A 17,524-nucleotide genomic window follows, 5' to 3' on the forward strand; every position below is an offset into this window, starting at 1 on the left:
TCGTGGGCACACGAAGGAGCCGGGCGCCGCTACTAACTGAGAAGTCGAAGTCGAAGCTCCGTCCATCGGACCGCATTAAAGAACTCGCTGAAATCCCCGCATCGACTGGCAGCGCCGCTACGTGCGGCGCTATATATAGACCGGCCACACAGTTGTCGCTTCCCGGAAACTGTAACTTATGCAACCGTAATCTTTACTGGGAAACGCTTCCGGCGAACGCTATGCGTGAACTCGATCATCCTGGTCTCTCCCCCCCCCCTCCCCCCTCCACGGCCGGTGCCACCGCTGCCGCGTACGCGCTGAGGTGAGCGCCATCTGGAAGTGCTTCAAGGAACTCAGTGGCCCACACGGCGCGCGCCTGCCGTTGATTAGCTCAAGCCACGTGACTTTTTGCGGCAACTCCGGCCACGCCACCGGATTTTCCGCTTCATGATTCATATAATCATTTTGTATAATATTTTTTTCGCTTTTCAGTTGGACAGATTGAGTTGGTCCCCTGGGGTGATCACCATGCACTAAGGGTCTAGTAGTCACTGTTGGTGGAGGCTTGCAAACCAGGTCGTTTCCTAGCAGGCATAAGGAGACATTGCCTGTCTCGCACATCCATGTCATCCTTAAATTTTTGGGTTTCCTACTGCAGACATCACACCTCCGTAGAAGGCATTTCTACGCCTGGTGCTTGCATGTAGTATACGTAATATAATGTCTAGTGTAATGTGTAATATAATATAAGTGTAATAAGTGTAACAAGTGTAATATAATGCATAGTGTCTACATAATGTTTTGATTTGGTCACCTCGACCACTTCGGTGATGGAGCCTCCGAAAAGAACACATTCCACTAAAGTAGTTGGTGTGTACAATTTCCACCACTGCCGAGCTCAGGGATTTGTCTGATAGACCAACATCTCTGTCAAGGAAAGCTTCAAGAAAAAGCTGAAGATGTCATTTGGACTTGTTATCTGTTTGTTCTGATGGGCAAATGCCATCCACTGTCTGATAAATGGTTCAACGGTGGTGAATATTATAGGACCGACTTTATATAGGCGCCTTCCCAGTCATGAGAAGAACATAATCTTCATCAGATCGGCTATCAGGCGGCTAACACACTGCGCGAAGGGCTCTTCTCGTGCCGGCTCTTTCTTTTGCGTTCTGCTAGACTGCATCATGAGCTTAAAAGTCAGAATCGCTGCCATATTATTTGTCGCCCCCTTCGAAATTATCAAGTGGACACGGGAACAGTGCTTCTGGCACCACGCCTAATCGTCTTGTTTTCACCATGCAGGTCTTGCTTTTTATCATCGTCGGATGGTCCTCCTGCTTATCCCGTGAACCTGCACTGTTCCATTCACTTGTGCCAGCCTCAAGCATGAGCGAAGCCTATTTCTGCGATGCGCCAGCCGCGATACCGGCCTTTTTGCTCAACGTTTCCTTCGGCCTCCCAGCCACATCGACACAGCCATCACCAGGAAAGGCTGATTTAAGCTGCCGACCCATCGACCTACACTTCAGTGCACACGGGAACAATGCTTGTGGCACCACGCCTAATCGTCTTGTTTTCACCATGCAGGTGCGTATAATTGCCTCTCTTTATGCTAAAAAATCTGATAATCGCTACCTGGTACTGCTCCCATGTCCACAGGTGTTACTTGACACAGTGTACGACTGTTTTTCTGTTATCCCATTGTTATTACGTTCGGGGGATGTCGAGGCTAACCCTGGACCTAACACACGTTCCAAATCCCTGCTTGATATTGAATCGCTTCCTTCTGATCCTTCAAAACAAATGAACGTTTTATTCAAATTGCTTTATTTATTCGTTTTATTAAACGTTTTATTCAAACACTCAATCACTTCAAAATTCCAAAACACAATCCGAACTAGCTGCTGACGTCAAGTCAATCAAAAATGGTCAGAAAAACATTGAAACAAAAACTACTGGTCTCCAAAATCGCTTAGATTTATTTGAAGAAAAATGTAAAAAACGTCGACCACATAACCAAAGAAATCTCAGACGTAAATCTCAAGGTAAACAGTGCGACCTGTCGTTTGGAAGCGCTTGACTTACGCCTCGTTGACTTTGAAGACAGATCGCGCCGTGATAACCTAATATTTCGCGGTATCCCTGACACCAAAGAATCATGAAAAAAAAGCGAGACCAGGTTTACATCAACTATTCAATCATTCTGCGATACATTTCCAGATGACGCACTCCATCGCGCACATCGCCTCGGCCCTTTCGATCCTAACAAGTGTCGCCCCATAGTTGCAAAGTTTTCACATTTGAAAACCCGGGAGAAAGTGTTTGCGCTGCGGGATCAATTCAAACGAAATAACCTTACGATTGGCGAAGACTTCTTGGTTCCCACCCGCGTTGCTCGCAAAAAGTTAATCGAGTTCAGTACGAGTCGCCCCGATTCCCCCATCTTTAAACTCCCCTACAATAAATTGTTTCGGAACAATAAATGTTATATTTACGACGCGTCTACTGATAGCGTCCGTGAACGAGCGCATAGTGCATCTGGCACATTACACAACCATTCGGTTCCACTACGTGAGTTACAATAGGGAAGCGTAAGGGGTTGAGGCCTAACATCACAAAAAGCTTTACGTTACTGGCCTATGCTTTTTACAAATATCAGAAGTCTTGTGAACAAATTTGTTTCTTTATCTTCGGCAATCGACACATGCGATGCAAAAATTATTGTCTTGACAGAAACTTGGCTTCCTGCACATGTGCGCGATTATGATATACTTTCTGTGGCGTCGGCAATTTCACTGTCTACCGCTGTGACCAATCTGCACGTCGAGGAGGAGGCGTCCTTCTCGCAATTTCTAAAGATATTTCCTCATTTCATATAGATATTAACACTGAACTTGAAACCACGTGGGCTTGCTTAACTCTCGGTCACACAAAGATAATCCTCGGCGTTTGCTACCGCTCACCCTCGTCATCTGCCACTTTCACTGAAGAACTGCACAATGCTATTAATCTAATTTTTTTCCGTTTTCCCACAACACCGTTATTCTTACTCGGCGATTTTAATTTTCCAAGTTTAATACGGAATACGCATCCACCCACCATAAAGCCTTTTTCCGTTCAGGCTAAAGATTTCTCTGAACTGTGTTCCCTGTTTTCATTTTCCCAACTTGTGACTCAGCCTACCAGATTGTCATTTAGAACCGCAAACACGCTTGATTTATACGTAACTAATCGACCAGAGCTTGCTTCCTCTATAACATACCTACCTGGTATTAGTGATCATACCTTACTAACAGTTGGTTTAAAAGTCTACTATCCCAAAAGGACAAAAGTTAAGAAAGTGATACGCGATTACAAGAAAGCCAACTTTGAAGCCATCAACAATGAAGTATCTTCATTTATTCAAACATTTTTTTGTTGATTTTGAGAACCGTTCGGTCCAGTCAAATTCGGATATATTTGTAGACCAGGTACACCTATTAACTGAAAAGTTCATTCCTAATCGCGTCATCACTTCTAATCCTCAATCCCCTTGGCACAACTCTTATATAAAGTGCCTATCTAACAGAAAAAAACGTCTCTCTCGCTTAGCTAAATCATCTGCAAGTAAAACAACTTGGGAAACCTATAACACTGCCAATCATGTGTACTTAACTGCACTAAAAAAATGCTAAAGACAATTACTTATTCCATACATTACCTGACATGCTTAAGATAGATATCCGAAAGTTTTGGCGCGTCATTAACCCGTCTTCTCATAGCTCTATCACCTTGAAAGATGAGTCAGGTGATGTTATTCCAAGTGAAGATTGCGTAAACATTCTCAGTGAATCATTTGCAAATAATTTTTCCACTTCATTGAACATTGATCCGCCACACACAGAACACTACAGCTATCTCATTATGCAACCCATAGCTCTCGACTTTGCAGGTATTGCTAGGCTGATTGATGACTTGCCTTTAAACTCAGCTCCCGGTTATGATACTATCAATAGTAAATTTTTGAAAAGCATTAACACATACAGTTCTGTAATACTTGCTAATATTTTTCAGCAATCAATAAACACTTGTACTCTGCCTTCTCAGTGGAAAATAGGGAAGGTGGTTCCGTTGCATAAGTCTGGTAACAAAAGCTCACCCCTGAATTACCACCCGATTTCGCTTACCAGCACCAGTTGCAAACTTGTTGAACATGTTATATTTACTAATCTCGTTAATTTTCTTGATTCGAACTCATTTTTTACCTCAGCTCAACATGGTTTTCGCAAAACGTTCTCATGTGAAACCCAACTAATATCTTTCACTCATAGATTACACTGTATTGTAGATCGTGCCTCCTGTGCCGACTGTGTATTTTTAGACTTTGGCAAAGTGTTCGACAAGGTTTGCCACAAACTGCTGCTATTCAAGCTGAGTCTATTAAACCTTGACACTAGCCGGCTAAAATGGATTGAGTGTTTTCTTACTAACCGTTATCAATTTGTTACTGCGAATAATTATGATTCATCATTGAGGTTCGTTCTGGTGTGCCTCAGGGATCAGTACTAGGGCCCCTACTTTTCCTGATTTAAATTAATGACCTGCCTCCTTCATTGATATCTCACATTCACTTGTTTGGTGACGATTGCGTGATAGATCGTGAAATAATTACAAACGACGACACTAATGCTCTTCAGTCTGACTTGGACTATGTGATTGATTGGTGTAACACTTGGCTAATGGAACTTAGTATTAATAAATGTAAAGTTATGCACGTGCAGAGGAGCACCAGTACTCTTCCTAATTACTATCTAAATAAAATTCCTCTAGAACCCCTTAACTCGTACAAATGCTTAGGAGTTCATATAACAGCAAAACTAACCTGGAACATTCACACTGAGTACATAATAAGTAAAGCTAATAGCATGCTCGGTTACTTACGCCACAAGTTTTCCAAAGCACCACCATCCTTAAAATTATTACTTTACCAGTAATTAGTGCGTCCTAAATTGGAATACGCTGCAACTCTGTGGGACCCGTACCACGAAAACCTTATTTCCTCACTGGAGCTTGTCCAAAATAATTCAGTTCGATTCATATTTTCAAATTATAACCGTACCGCTAGCGTAACATCAATGAAAGGCAATCTATCTCTTCCATCACTTGCTTCTCGTAGAACAATAGCACGTTTGACACTGTTTCACAAATTTTATTACCATTCCTCCCTTCACAGTAACTTCATTTCTTAACCTCATTATCTATCGAGCCGCATAGATCATCGCCATAAGGTCGGACTTCAAACAGGCAACACTAACACCTCCAGTCAATCTTTTTTTCCCAGATCATCATGGCAGTGGAACCACCTTCCTTGTGAAATTGTATCTATCTTCGACAACAAACTCTTTCGCAAGGCATTAGCTAACATTGTATAATTAGGAATTATTAACATGTTATTTCATTTACTTGTCGTATACTTACAAGCGACTAAGGACGACACTGGTTAACATTGTACTAACAGGAATTATCAAGATGCTATTTCGTTTACATTGTCTGTCGTACTTAGGCAAGATATTACATAGTTATTATTAGATATTAGGCAAGATATTACATAGTACTGTACAATTAGGTATCACTAACACGCTACATTGTTTATTTTCCGTACTTCATTGTTATGCTTCCCGTTTTCCCTCTCCCTTCTGTAATGCCTTCGGGCGTGGAGGGTACCATAAATAAATAAATAAATAAATAAATAAATAAATAAATAAATAAATAAAGGGTGGTTCTATTTCCACAAACTCATACTAAACACGATGCAATAAATATAAAAGAAACACCCCTGTAAGACCTTTTAAGTGTGGTGATCACTCCAGGTGACCACCACTTTCAGTGACATGACAAACTGTAATAATGGAGTCTAGCACTCAATTTTTTGCATATAAACTTTCGGTGAATAAAATATGTTATTCCATGCTTGCAACCTAGTAAGGACTGCACTTAAGTTTCTTTCTATAGAACACGTTTGTGTTCAGCGTGTACACGTCATGGGGCTCATCGCAATTGGGAAAAATATTGTAACAAGTCCAACTAGAGTCCAAAGTGATGTGTCGTCTCAGAATACAAGAATACAACGATCAATTGCACGCGCTAGTTGTTTTGGCGTTTGGGCACGAGCGCATGTCCCGCGGCGAACGCTAGCCTGTGCTTGTTCCAACGCCTGAGCTGCTGTCTGCTGATACGTATTACAGCGAAGCTGTTAGCCTCTCATTGGTCGGCATTTTTCGTGCCCATGTCCGCAGGTGAACAATGTGGGCCATCTCGGAAGTAGTGCAATACCGGGCCCGCCCGCGGTGGAGGTGAAGCAGGCTTCAAGCATTCAACGAAGTGAAGCGAGAAGTGCACATATTTTTTGGAGTCACGCATACCACATACCGAACAGCATTCGTTTCAATAAAGAACAAGCACAAAACAAGCCTCAGAACCACATAATTGATGATAAGGCACTCCTGATAACAATGCGAAGCACGTAGCTTTCTCCGCATACGTTTCCCGGTAAATATTACTGTTGCGCAAGCTGCTGTGGCTGTGGCAGCTCGCGACGTGGAGAAAGATGTCACTAGCCTTTCATATATAAAAGAACCAGCCTAGCAACTGATTTCATTGTTGTTGAGGCACCGCTATGGGTAGGCAACGCATTGTCAGGACTCCCGAGAGAGAGATTCCTGATTGGGAGGTGAAAGGTGGGGCTAAGTGCCGCGCGGTAACTGTCTCTCAATAGAGAACACTTCAACCGCACTGCGGAAGGGGGGGGGGGGGAGAGAAAGGCGGGAGCAGTGTGAATACGAGGAGCGGTAAAGGGAAAGAGAAACGGCAAAACGACCAGTGGCGGCGTGCTGTCAAAATTAACATTACTCCCATTACTACCATTACGTTAAATTACCATTACTACCATTACTCTAACGCAATAAAGCACTGCATACCTGCTTCAGCAGTTGCAGCGGTGGTTTTCAACAGCTTCACTGGGCATCCACTTTCGCAGGGCAGGGATGGCGAGTCAATTTTTTCATATCGTCGGCAGCCAACAACGGCTATGCAGACGCAACACGAGGGCAGCGCGCTATCGCTCTTCAAGTGTTGGAAGCTTGAAAGAGCGGAAGCTTGAAAGAACCTCTGAAAGTGAACAACGTGAGACTCGCATGATTCAAGTGGGAAAAAGAAACAACCTCTAGGAAATGTGGTCACCTCATGTGACCACCATGCCGGAAAGAGCGAACTGAAAGAAAGGTAACGTTTACCGACTGTAGTTAGCAGATTTATTTTTATTTATTCCATAAAATCTTTTTAAAAAATTACCACCCAAGTACTCCGTACAGATGGTTAACCAGCGAAGCTGAAACGCGTGGCCTCCGTGTTTATCCCTGGGTTAACCCCTCCGGCTCATTAAACTACGGCCTGGTAGGCTGCCTGATCCTTGGTACGCAGTTGCTGCTTGCTCTCGGCTGCACGAGCCAGTTCTTGTGCCCGGGCTGCAGCATCCGCACGGCGTAGGCAAGCTCATCCCCGGTTCTACTCGCGACGTTGCTGATCGAAAGCTGCCTGCTCCTCAGGAGTACGTATGACGCCTGACCTACCCATTTTGGAGCCGGAAAGAAGCTGCTGCGCGCGCGCTCGGCTGCGACGGAGAGTAACGACGACACTACTGGCGCAGCCAATCGCGCTCCTTTCTATCCGGCGCAACCCCATGCGCCGGATAGCCCGGATAGAAAAAGTAAGTCCTGGAACGATTACACGTCTCCACATATCCCGGAGCACCTCGTACCTATTGTATCCCCATAGCGTTCCGTGCTTCATTATGGCTGCATTTCTTTTCCCCTTCACTGTTATTGTTTTTTTCCTGTGCTTCCATATATCTTTTGCCTTCGTTCATTCATATACCAAGGTATTTATATTCTCTTACCCGAGGCATTTCCTGGCCCTACACATTCTACTGGGGACGCCACCTTGCGTCACGGTTGGGACTCCTATTGGCGCATTTCGGGAGGCCGTGCAAACGCCTTCTCCGTAGTCGAACGTGGTGTTCACTCGTGTAGCTATGTCAGGTGCTCGGGTGCGGTTCGTGCTTGTGTCGCTGACCCTGCAGCAGCCATCTCCTCGGATGTACAACATTTGTGATGGGCAACTACATGGTTTGACCTCCCAGGCACTAATTGCGCATACAGACGCCAAGGAAATTTATTCGCTTTGAAGCAGCTGAGTGTAGACGCTCCCCCCCCCCCTCCACTCCGCCTGATCTAAGGCAAAGATTAAAACTCTTGGAAACAGCCCGTCGAAGGGTACTACTCATGCAAAGAGCGCTGAGGAATAAACGATTAACAGGCTCGCACCACTGTTGCGCTCCATGAGAACGATTCAAGCTCTTATAAGCGAATTAGGAAGTAGCGAAGCGCATCAACTTATAGTATAATGCCATGCGACCGCGTTGCGAACGGCTGAATGCGAGAATGGGAGGTCACTACTGAATACCTAACGTACAGCCTCAGGTTTCCTTCAAGTCAGCATGTCGCTTTTTACCTATAGGTATAAAGGCCTGTGCAACTTCTTAATGTAAACTAGTAAAATGAAATAAAATAAAATCTGCAATTAAGTGAATTTGCTTACTGGGTCAACATGGCATGTTCAAATAAGGTGTTTGTGCGCTTTGACCGCACTTTTCTCGCTATACAGTTATAAAAGGGGCACATGTTAGTGTAGTACACACATTTTAGAAGAAAGACGGAAGCACCTGCAGACGTCCCTATGCATACGCGCCGCAAATGCACAGTATACGAAAAATTTCTCTTTACCACCACTTGCAAGTTAAGATAACCTATTCTTTGCTACGAAGGCAGGGCCTTAAATCATTTCTCGGTTTCAATCCCAATATCGCTGCGCATCGTATAAGTTGAGAAATACCTTTCCAGAATGACTGCATCCTTCCCAACCACCAGATATCTATTTGTTTAGTTCAGTCGGGCACGCTATTTTACGAAAGCGAAAGCTGCTTGATTCGAAGCGTACGAAAACAAAACTGCCTTTTTTATTTTTCTCTTGCGTAGTGCAGGAGAGTACGTGCTCCGTTTGGAGGAGGGGCGGGCTAGAGTTGGAGCCCAGCGGCAAACGCGAGGGGCGCATTTCCTTAAGAAGAAAGGTGGGAAGGAAAGAAAGAAAGAGGAGTGTTTTTGTTTTATTTTTTGATGGAAGCCAGAAACAAGTTGGAGCGAAGAAGTCACGAGCTGTGGAGCCGAGGCAGCGAAGCATTTGTGTTTGACTTCTCTCCGACTGAGACTGTTTTTCGCGCGGGCGCGCCGGGCGTCTTCCCGGCAACGACGCGCAAAGTCAACACCGAGTCGTTAACGCTGCACGTCCAGTTCCAGTGCTTTCCAGCGTTGTCGGAGATTTTGCTTGTTTTGTTGTTGATTTCTATGGCGGAGCAAGGAAGAGGATGGATGCACCTCAGGGGCCGACCACTGAAGCACAAAGCAAATACCTGCTCCTGCCTCGGTTGCGTTGCCCGTTCACGTTCAGAGGTATACGAGAGCTTCGCCACGACTTTGTGCTGCCGTCCTCGGTCGCTTGTCATCTTTTTCTCGCTGCACTTCCTAGTTTTGTAGCTTCTAGAAGTTCTGACTCTGTATAGTGCCGTTTCTTTCTTTATTCTAGATAATTTTCTTCTAGATAATAGCTAGAAATACTGATTCTGATCCGAATGTGGTGGCAATGTCGGAAACTAACGCGTGTTTCTTGCTTCCTTCTACCAAACTGCATTACGAAGACGTGGGATCTCCGCGTCAGTGACCTCATGAAGTGAGCGTAAGCCCTTAGGCATACAGTCCATTCTTTCCCGCTTCTGCACGGTGGTCACCAGCGGTGTTATCTGTTGGGCGCAGCAATGAGAGAAGCTCATGCTTACTCGTTCACGAACTGGAATTAAGTTGAACAGTTGTTTACGTAAATAAAAGAAAGTCTGTGAGCAGCAAATACTAAAGGAAAGCTTTCTGTATCGCACTTCTGACTCGCACAACGCTCACGTCGAATCATTGTTACCATTACCGGGCTACAGAGGCAGCACTCCTGACGCGCTGCATCGTTGGTGGTGAACGCTTTAGAGTCACTGATGGCACTCCAGCGGTGGCCAAGTTGTTGCGCTGATGTCTTCATTCCATCTTGCGTAAATCAGGCTCGGAACATTGCTGAGCCTCATGTCTTCCCGCACTTTGCACTTAGAGCATAGTGCTAACCGTATGCGTTTGATTTTAGATAAAAAAATACTTTGTGTTTGCCACACTTAGACGAATTCGGTGTATACATGCGCTATCGCCCCTGTAAATGCGAAATAAGTCCGTACTGCTTTTCCGAATCACTTCAGACCGCACGCTGTGCGTTCTACGCAAAACACGAGTGCTGATCCATCACTTTTATAAAGCAGGCTATCGGGAGTATATCTGTAGATTTGTGTGCTGAACCAGCATCGCAGTCTGCGTGTACATTGGCCAATCGACCTTGCATTGGCCGCTACACCACGGCGAGAAGTCAGCCACAGCAGAGCAACGCTGTGCTGTACACCCGAGGCTTGAGTGTGTAAGCAGTTGATGTCATAGATGATCTAATCAAGTGGCAAGTGGCGATTTCAGGAATACCAAGGCAGCACGTGACTCTAAAGAAGACACAGGCGCTCACAGGCTGCTTAAATATGTAAGTAAAACCTACTGACAGTGCTGCCAGCTCCGTGGTTTTATGGCTCAGCTTCGCGAAAATAGCGGAAGAGAACAATCCAACGCTATGGCCTGAAAGCAGAAGGATCAGGTAATAGCGAAAACGCTAATGTAATAGGTATTTATTTTTGCCCCCCCCCCCCCCCCGCACTGTCCTTTGAATGTATGGACTTGCATTATATTGGTGGCTTTGATTGCATGGACTCTCTGCCTTACAATACATAGCTTTCACCCTTTCTCGTGGCACTGCAACAAACTTCTAAACCTCATGCAAATGAAAAGGTGCGTTTTGTCTCCAGTGCATGTGATTTTCTTTCACTCAACCAATTTACAGAAGCTCTTAAGTTGGATATGAAGCTTATATCGGCCGCAAGCGTTAAAACGGTGACGTATTTCGTGAAAGAAAGTTTCCCCGGTGGGAGACTAGATCGTACGGGCAGGCGTGGAGGGCACGTTTGAAATAGCAAGCGCGGAAAATACGGAGTACCTTGTTACTTTTGCCTTTCTGCCTAACTTCTAAGAGATGTACCATGAAATACCGCGAATAATTCGAGAATTTTCCCGGTTGTGGCAAGCACACTATGCTTTTCATAATAGAGTTTGATACGGAATTTTTCGCGGGATGTCGTGTTTTTGGGTCTATAGGACGAAATAGCAAGTGTTCTTCTTTTCTTTATTTTTTCCGAGGCGTAATATAGATATTGATAAATTTCTTTTTTTTCGTCCTCGCAGCCTCAAAATTTCTATTAGTATTACGTCAGGGATTGCATCATAACTTGGATTTTATGAGAATTAACTTATGCGGCTTACTACGATTTATCTAGTAACTATAGAAAGCAATACGCTTTGTCTCTTTAACGTGCCACAGAGTGATGTGTAATTTAGCATCACGCTTAGCTAACTCCTCGAGACGAAGTGAATTTCCAAATATGCTGGCCGCTCCCATCTATACTGGACAATATATTTATGTAGGATAATAGTAAACTGCTGCATACATGAGATACATGTTGAAGAGTTTTAGCTGCGCTGTGTTGGATATATACGGAATGCTTACTCGTCGGAAGAAAATTACAAGAGTGCCTTTCATTCATCTTCTTAATACAGCGAAGCTGTTAAGGGTGGCGACGGCGTGCGGAGGCTTGCTCGGTATCAGAGGGAGAGAGGGAGAAAGGCAAAGGAAAGACTGGGAGGTTAACCAGAGATTATCTCCGGTTGGCTACCCTGCACCGGGGGAGGGGCCAAGGGATGTGATGTAGGTGAGAGAGAGAAAAATAATTAAGCCCCCCCCCCACCCCTCCCACACACACATACATACGATACAGAACTGTTTCTGTAGGCACTGTCACGCAGTCTGCAAAGCTGCAGCAACGCAACCTGCGTCGGAGTCCCGAATTGTTTGCTTTGAAGCGTAATTATCAATTACTATTCGAACGGACAACTTCTCTGCGTGTCTTTCTTTTTTTTCTTTTTTTAGGCCAGTGCACCGTAATTTCTTTTTCTTTTTCTTTTCTTTCTTTTTTTACGTCGCGTTTTTCCGTCTCCACGTTGGAGGACAGCTATAGGAACTTGTACGACGGCAGCGGTGAAAGCTGGACGCGTGTTTCGGCAACACGCAGCCGCCCGGCCTGGCCGCTGTACCTTGAAAGCCATCTGCGACGGGTACGGAGTCGGCGCTGCGCTGTGCTTTCAAGGCGTAGTTCGTGTTGGTGCGAGCGGCAGCACGAAGGTCAATTGGATCGCTGCTGCTGCTGCCGCGTTTCCTCGCTGCAGCGTTTTGACAGCGAGTTTCCGCGGTCATCGAGTGAGATGTGTTCACGTTTGCTTGTGCGTGCGTGACACTATGTTTATTAATTTAATTAGTACGCGTATGTTTACAAGTTTATACCGCCGATAAAACTACTATCCTTGCTTCGTACAGCTATCCACCAATTTGCTGTGGCAATCGATGCTTCGCCTTTCGGGAGAAATTGCGACTTTCTAAATTAATTTTTGATGTACCAGTTACTCAGATTGGCCTACATTGTTGAAGGCTATTTGTGTGTGAGCGTGTGTGACAATTATGCATAGCTTTAAACTACAGCTAGTAAACACGATAAACATTGTCACAGATGGGTAAAAAAGTAAAGATAAAAGATTCCTTCGCTAGAATGTTAATACGTGCCCACCTAAGTTGCACAAGGTAAACGGAAATACGAAAGACATGCATGAAAAGGTGTGTCAAAAGGTAAGAAAAACACGCCTGCAGGGTAACATCGAGGTGTGATACTAAATACTGTTATAAATATATAATGAACTTTTTGTATTTCTTTAATTTTAATGCAATGCGCATAGACTGTCACGTGTTAGGGTTCGCGAGGCGAGGCATCGCTCGCCCACCTCTTCTCGTCGTAGGCTTTTCCACGGACTTTGTAATGGAGTGTGAGGTGGAAGGGGAGTTTTTATCCCCTGAGGACTTCACTAAAGACTCCGGTTGGCAGCTTGTTGCCGCCAGACGTTCTTCAATGAGAAACGCGGCCAATGCCAGGGCGGCCGACGTTCAGCATAACACCGGTTTCAACGCTCGGCGTAGCGCCGACTGCGCGGGCATTAAAAGCAAGATCATTCGAGGGGCCAGGATGCCTCCGATGCCCAAGGAAGAGGCAAAGATCGTCGTGCGGCCCAGGGGAGGCCTGTGTATCAGCAAGTGTGGACCTACCGCAGTCGCCGACGCCATATGGCAGGCTGCCGGGCTCGATTCGGCGTCGCGGGACACCGACACGATGTGTCCCAACTTTCAACAAAACATAATGGTGATCAGCACACCAAACAGGGACAACGCTGCACGCTACGTCGGCATCGAGTGCATCTCCGTTGCCGGCCAACGTTTCGAGGTGAGCGCTTACGAGGCCGCCCCCCACTACACGTGCAAGGGCGTCATCCGAGGCGTCTCCCTTACCGACGGGCCCGCGGAGATCGACAAAAAACTCGTCAACGCGAGAAATCCCACGGCGCTGGGCGCCAAAAGAATCAAGAACACCGGCACCGTGGTGGTCCTGTTCGAGGGGTACCGGGTGCCAAATTTTGTCTCCTACGGCGGCACTATCGTCAGGTGCACTTTATTTCGCAAGCAAATGGACGTGTGTTACAGCTGCGGGAGGCTCGGGCACCGCTCCGACGTCTGCCCTTCGCCCAACGACGCCATCTGCAGAGGATGCGGAGAAGCGAACCCCAACGCTCAGCATAGGTGCGATCCCAAATGCAAGCTGTGCGGAGGCGACCACCTTACCGCCGCCAAGGAGTGCAAGCGACGATTTCAGACGCCATATCTCGTCAGGCGCAGACGGGGGCAACGCTCCCGCGCCCTCAACGCCGAACATTTGTCGCCCATGGAGAATACGAATCAAGGCCGGCAAGCAACGCCTGAACGCCAATACGGACGCAGCCGCTCCCGGTCCAGGGGGAGATCCAGGTCTCGCGGCCGCTCCAGCGGTCGCACCAGGAGCCGCTCCGTCTCCAGGGCCAGGTCGAGGTCAAGGTCTCTGTTGCGATCCAGATCCAGGTCCAGATCCTGTTCCAGGGGCCTCCCTGGTTCCATAACCCAGCCAGCATCCGGGCCTCAGTCCGCCTCCACACGTTGCGGAAAGCAGCCGACCCTTCTTTGGGCTGATCTGGTACGACCCAAGCCCGGCGCCAATACCCAGCCTGCTCCGACATCTCGTAGCAACCCGCCCACAGAGCAAGCTAGAGACGCGGAAGTCATTCGCTTACGCAAAGAAAACGACGACCTCAAGAACACGATCAAGACACTAGTTAGCGAAATGGCAGAGATTAGGAAACTCGTTTCGAATGTGTCGGGTAACGGAGCGTCAGTCACGGCCATCGAGACTCCAATCCCAGCTCCGGTAGACGGTACTGCGACGTCCTCCAAACGCAGGGCAGTACTCAAACAAACATGTGAATCGGGAGCGTTGTCTGCAGAAGTCAGCGAGATTAAGCAAAGTCTCATTGGGCTGGCAGATGGCCTCAAACAGGTCACCGCTAGCGTCGCTTGCCTCAGTGATAACGTTCGCCAAATTCAGGTTGCGCTCGGGGACCCCAACAGGGGCCTCGGAGCTCTCGCAGATCGCATCGACGCCACTGAGGCGCGAATGGCTTCATCCGCCTCCGTCGCACAACCGCTAACCGTTCCCGCCATACTAAAGGAAGCTACACTTCATTATCCCAGCGCGGCGACAGGAGGACCCATTCTTTGCGCAGGCCTTACTGCCCCGTCAGGTGGTAGTCCGTCAGGTGAGCCATAATGGATAGATCCAAAGAGAGTTTTCGCATTTGGCAATGGAACTGCAGAGGGTATTCTAACAAAAAAGCCCCTCTGCAGCAGTTTTTCAGGTCTTTCTCTGCGAAACCTCAGGTCATTGCTCTCCAAGAAACATTAATCTCCGCAGCCTCGCTCCAGGGATACAGGGCCGTGTCGGGCCGGCCCGGGGGGCGAGGGATTTGCACCTTGATCGATAAACGGCTAACTCATATCACCCACGACCTCAAGCTGGCGAGTGGTAGAATCGAATATGTCATGGTTGAGATCCTGCTCGACGTTCCGCAGCGGAATCAGCGCAGAAACAGCGTGTTCGTCCTCAATGTATATAGCAACCCCAGAGACTCGCGCCAGCAGTTCAAGACCATTCTCAAGAAGGCGACCGACTTGGCCGGCCCTCGACCCTTCGTCGTCGTCGGCGACTTCAACGCACCATATGGCATCTGGGGTTACGTCTACGACACTACCAAGGGGCGAAACCTGTGGCAAGACGCGAACGAGATGGACCTCACTCTGGTCACTGACAAGGATTTCCCTACGCGCATTGGCAACTCCATCACCCGGGACTCGACACCCGACCTCGCCTTCGTGAGGAACGTCGAGGACGTGGGTTGGGAGAACACCGCCATGGAGTTTGGCAGCGACCACTACATTCTCGAGACCAACTTCAAGGTGTCTCGGAGTAGGGTTAGGGAATTCACGTTCATAGATTGGGACCATTTTCGCAGGATTCGTGATGAACCCGGGAGAGCCAGGGCACCTGCCACTCTCGAAGAATGGTGTGAAGGCATCCGGACCGACGCTTCCGCGGCCACCAAGAAAGTGGAAACAGATCTCAACGTCGAGCGGATGGACAGCAGACTAGCCCACCTGATCGAGGCCAAAACCGCCATGCTCCGCCGATGGAAGGGTCAAAGGCTCAATCGCAGACTCCGAAAGAAGATTTCGGAGCTCAACAAGGTCATCGAAGACCACTGCAAGGCGCTATGCCAGCAGCAGTGGGACGAGCTCTGCGAATCCATCGATGGACAGATGCGCAACGGCAAATCCTGGGGTATGCTGAAGCACCTTCTGGATGAAAGTGGCTCGAAGTCAAATCAAAGGCATACTTTGGCCCGGGCCCTTCACGAAGCCACCAGGTCTAACACGGTCGATGAACTCGTCGCAAAACTCGTACAGAAGTACCTGCCTGTCCATCGCGACAGAGATGCGTCGACCCAACTCCCGGACTACCGAGGCCCTCCACGACCCGAGCTGGATGAAGACTTCTCCATTGCCGAGGTCAGACAGGCCATCTTTGCGCTCAACCGCAAGTCTGCGCCGGGTCCGGACGGAGTCACCAACAGAATGTTGAGGAACCTCGACGACACGTCGATTGTCTTTCTGACCGACAAGATAAACGAGTCCTGGAAGAGCGGCATTGTACCTGCAGAATGGAAGACGGCCTGCACGGTGCTCATTCCCAAGCCCGGCAAGGCCCCGAACATCGACAACTTGAGGCCGATTTCTCTGACCTCCTGCGTCGGCAAGGTCATGGAGCGCGTCGTCCTCAACAGGCTTAACGGGTACCTCGAAGACAACGAGGTTTACACCTACAACATGATCGGCTTCCGTGCCGGACTCTCAACGCAGGATGCCATGAAACTAATCAAGCATCAGATTGTGGATGGCCGTTCCAGAGACGTCAAGGCTCTGCTCGGTCTGGATCTCGAGAAGGCTTTCGACAACGTGCTCCACACCTTCATCGTCAAGACCATTTCAGACCTGGGTCTCGGTTCCAGATTCCACAACTACGTCAGCTCTTTTCTAACTGACAGGAAGGCCAAGCTTCGCATTGGAGACTTCCGCTCTGAAGATGTGCCCCTCGGAGGGCGGGGCACTCCTCAGGGCGCCGTCATCTCCCCAACATTGTTTAACATCTGTATGATTGGTCTTTCGGAGAAGTTGGCCCGCGTCGAGGACGTCAAGCACACCATTTACGCCGATGACATCACCATATGGTGCTCCCGCGGCTGCGAGGGCAGAGTCGAAGAAGCCATGCAGGAGGCGATTGACGTGATCGAGGAGTATCTCCGCCCCACCGGACTTCGATGCTCCCCCGCCAAGTCGGAGCTGCTACTTTACAGAAAAGAGAAGCGAGGCAGACCCAAAGATTGGAAACCAGTCTCTGAAAGCAGCATCAGACTTCGCACTTGTGACGGGGGGGTGATACCCAGGGTCGACGTTATTCGGGTCCTGGGCATGTTTGTCGAATTAAACGGCGGAAACGGAACAGCTCTGCGCAGGATTATCGCAAAGACGGAGAACGCTTTCCGCCTAGTTCGCAGAATCGCAAACCGGCATCGAGGCATGAAGGAAAGCAATCTTCTCAGGCTGATCAATGCCTTCGTACTCTGCCACCTCACGTACACGATTTCCATGCACAACTGGCTCAGAGCGGAGCGAGACAAGCTCAACGTTCTTATCCGCAAAATAGTCAAGAGGGCTCTCGGGCTACCCTACCGAGGATCTTTTGAAGCTG

At 47.8% G+C, this 17,524-nt stretch overlaps 1 long non-coding RNA gene across 3 annotated transcripts in view; it reads left to right on the forward strand.

The window, feature by feature from the left end:
• LOC135897824 (uncharacterized) overlaps positions 1-17,524 on the forward strand; it is a 30,933-nt gene that overhangs the window by 4,221 nt on the left and 9,188 nt on the right. For 2 of the 3 annotated variants that reach the window (XR_010563161.1, XR_010563162.1), the window contains exon 2: positions 1,285-1,569. This is a non-coding gene — a long non-coding RNA (uncharacterized lncRNA). Of the gene's footprint in view, positions 1-1,284; positions 1,570-6,257; positions 6,422-17,524 lie in introns of those variants that run through there. The other variant, XR_010563160.1, reaches the window with a different exon arrangement.

The sequence above is a fragment of the Dermacentor albipictus genome, chromosome 1 (genome assembly GCF_038994185.2).
Source record: "Dermacentor albipictus isolate Rhodes 1998 colony chromosome 1, USDA_Dalb.pri_finalv2, whole genome shotgun sequence".
Classification (NCBI taxonomy): domain Eukaryota; kingdom Metazoa; phylum Arthropoda; class Arachnida; order Ixodida; family Ixodidae; genus Dermacentor; species Dermacentor albipictus.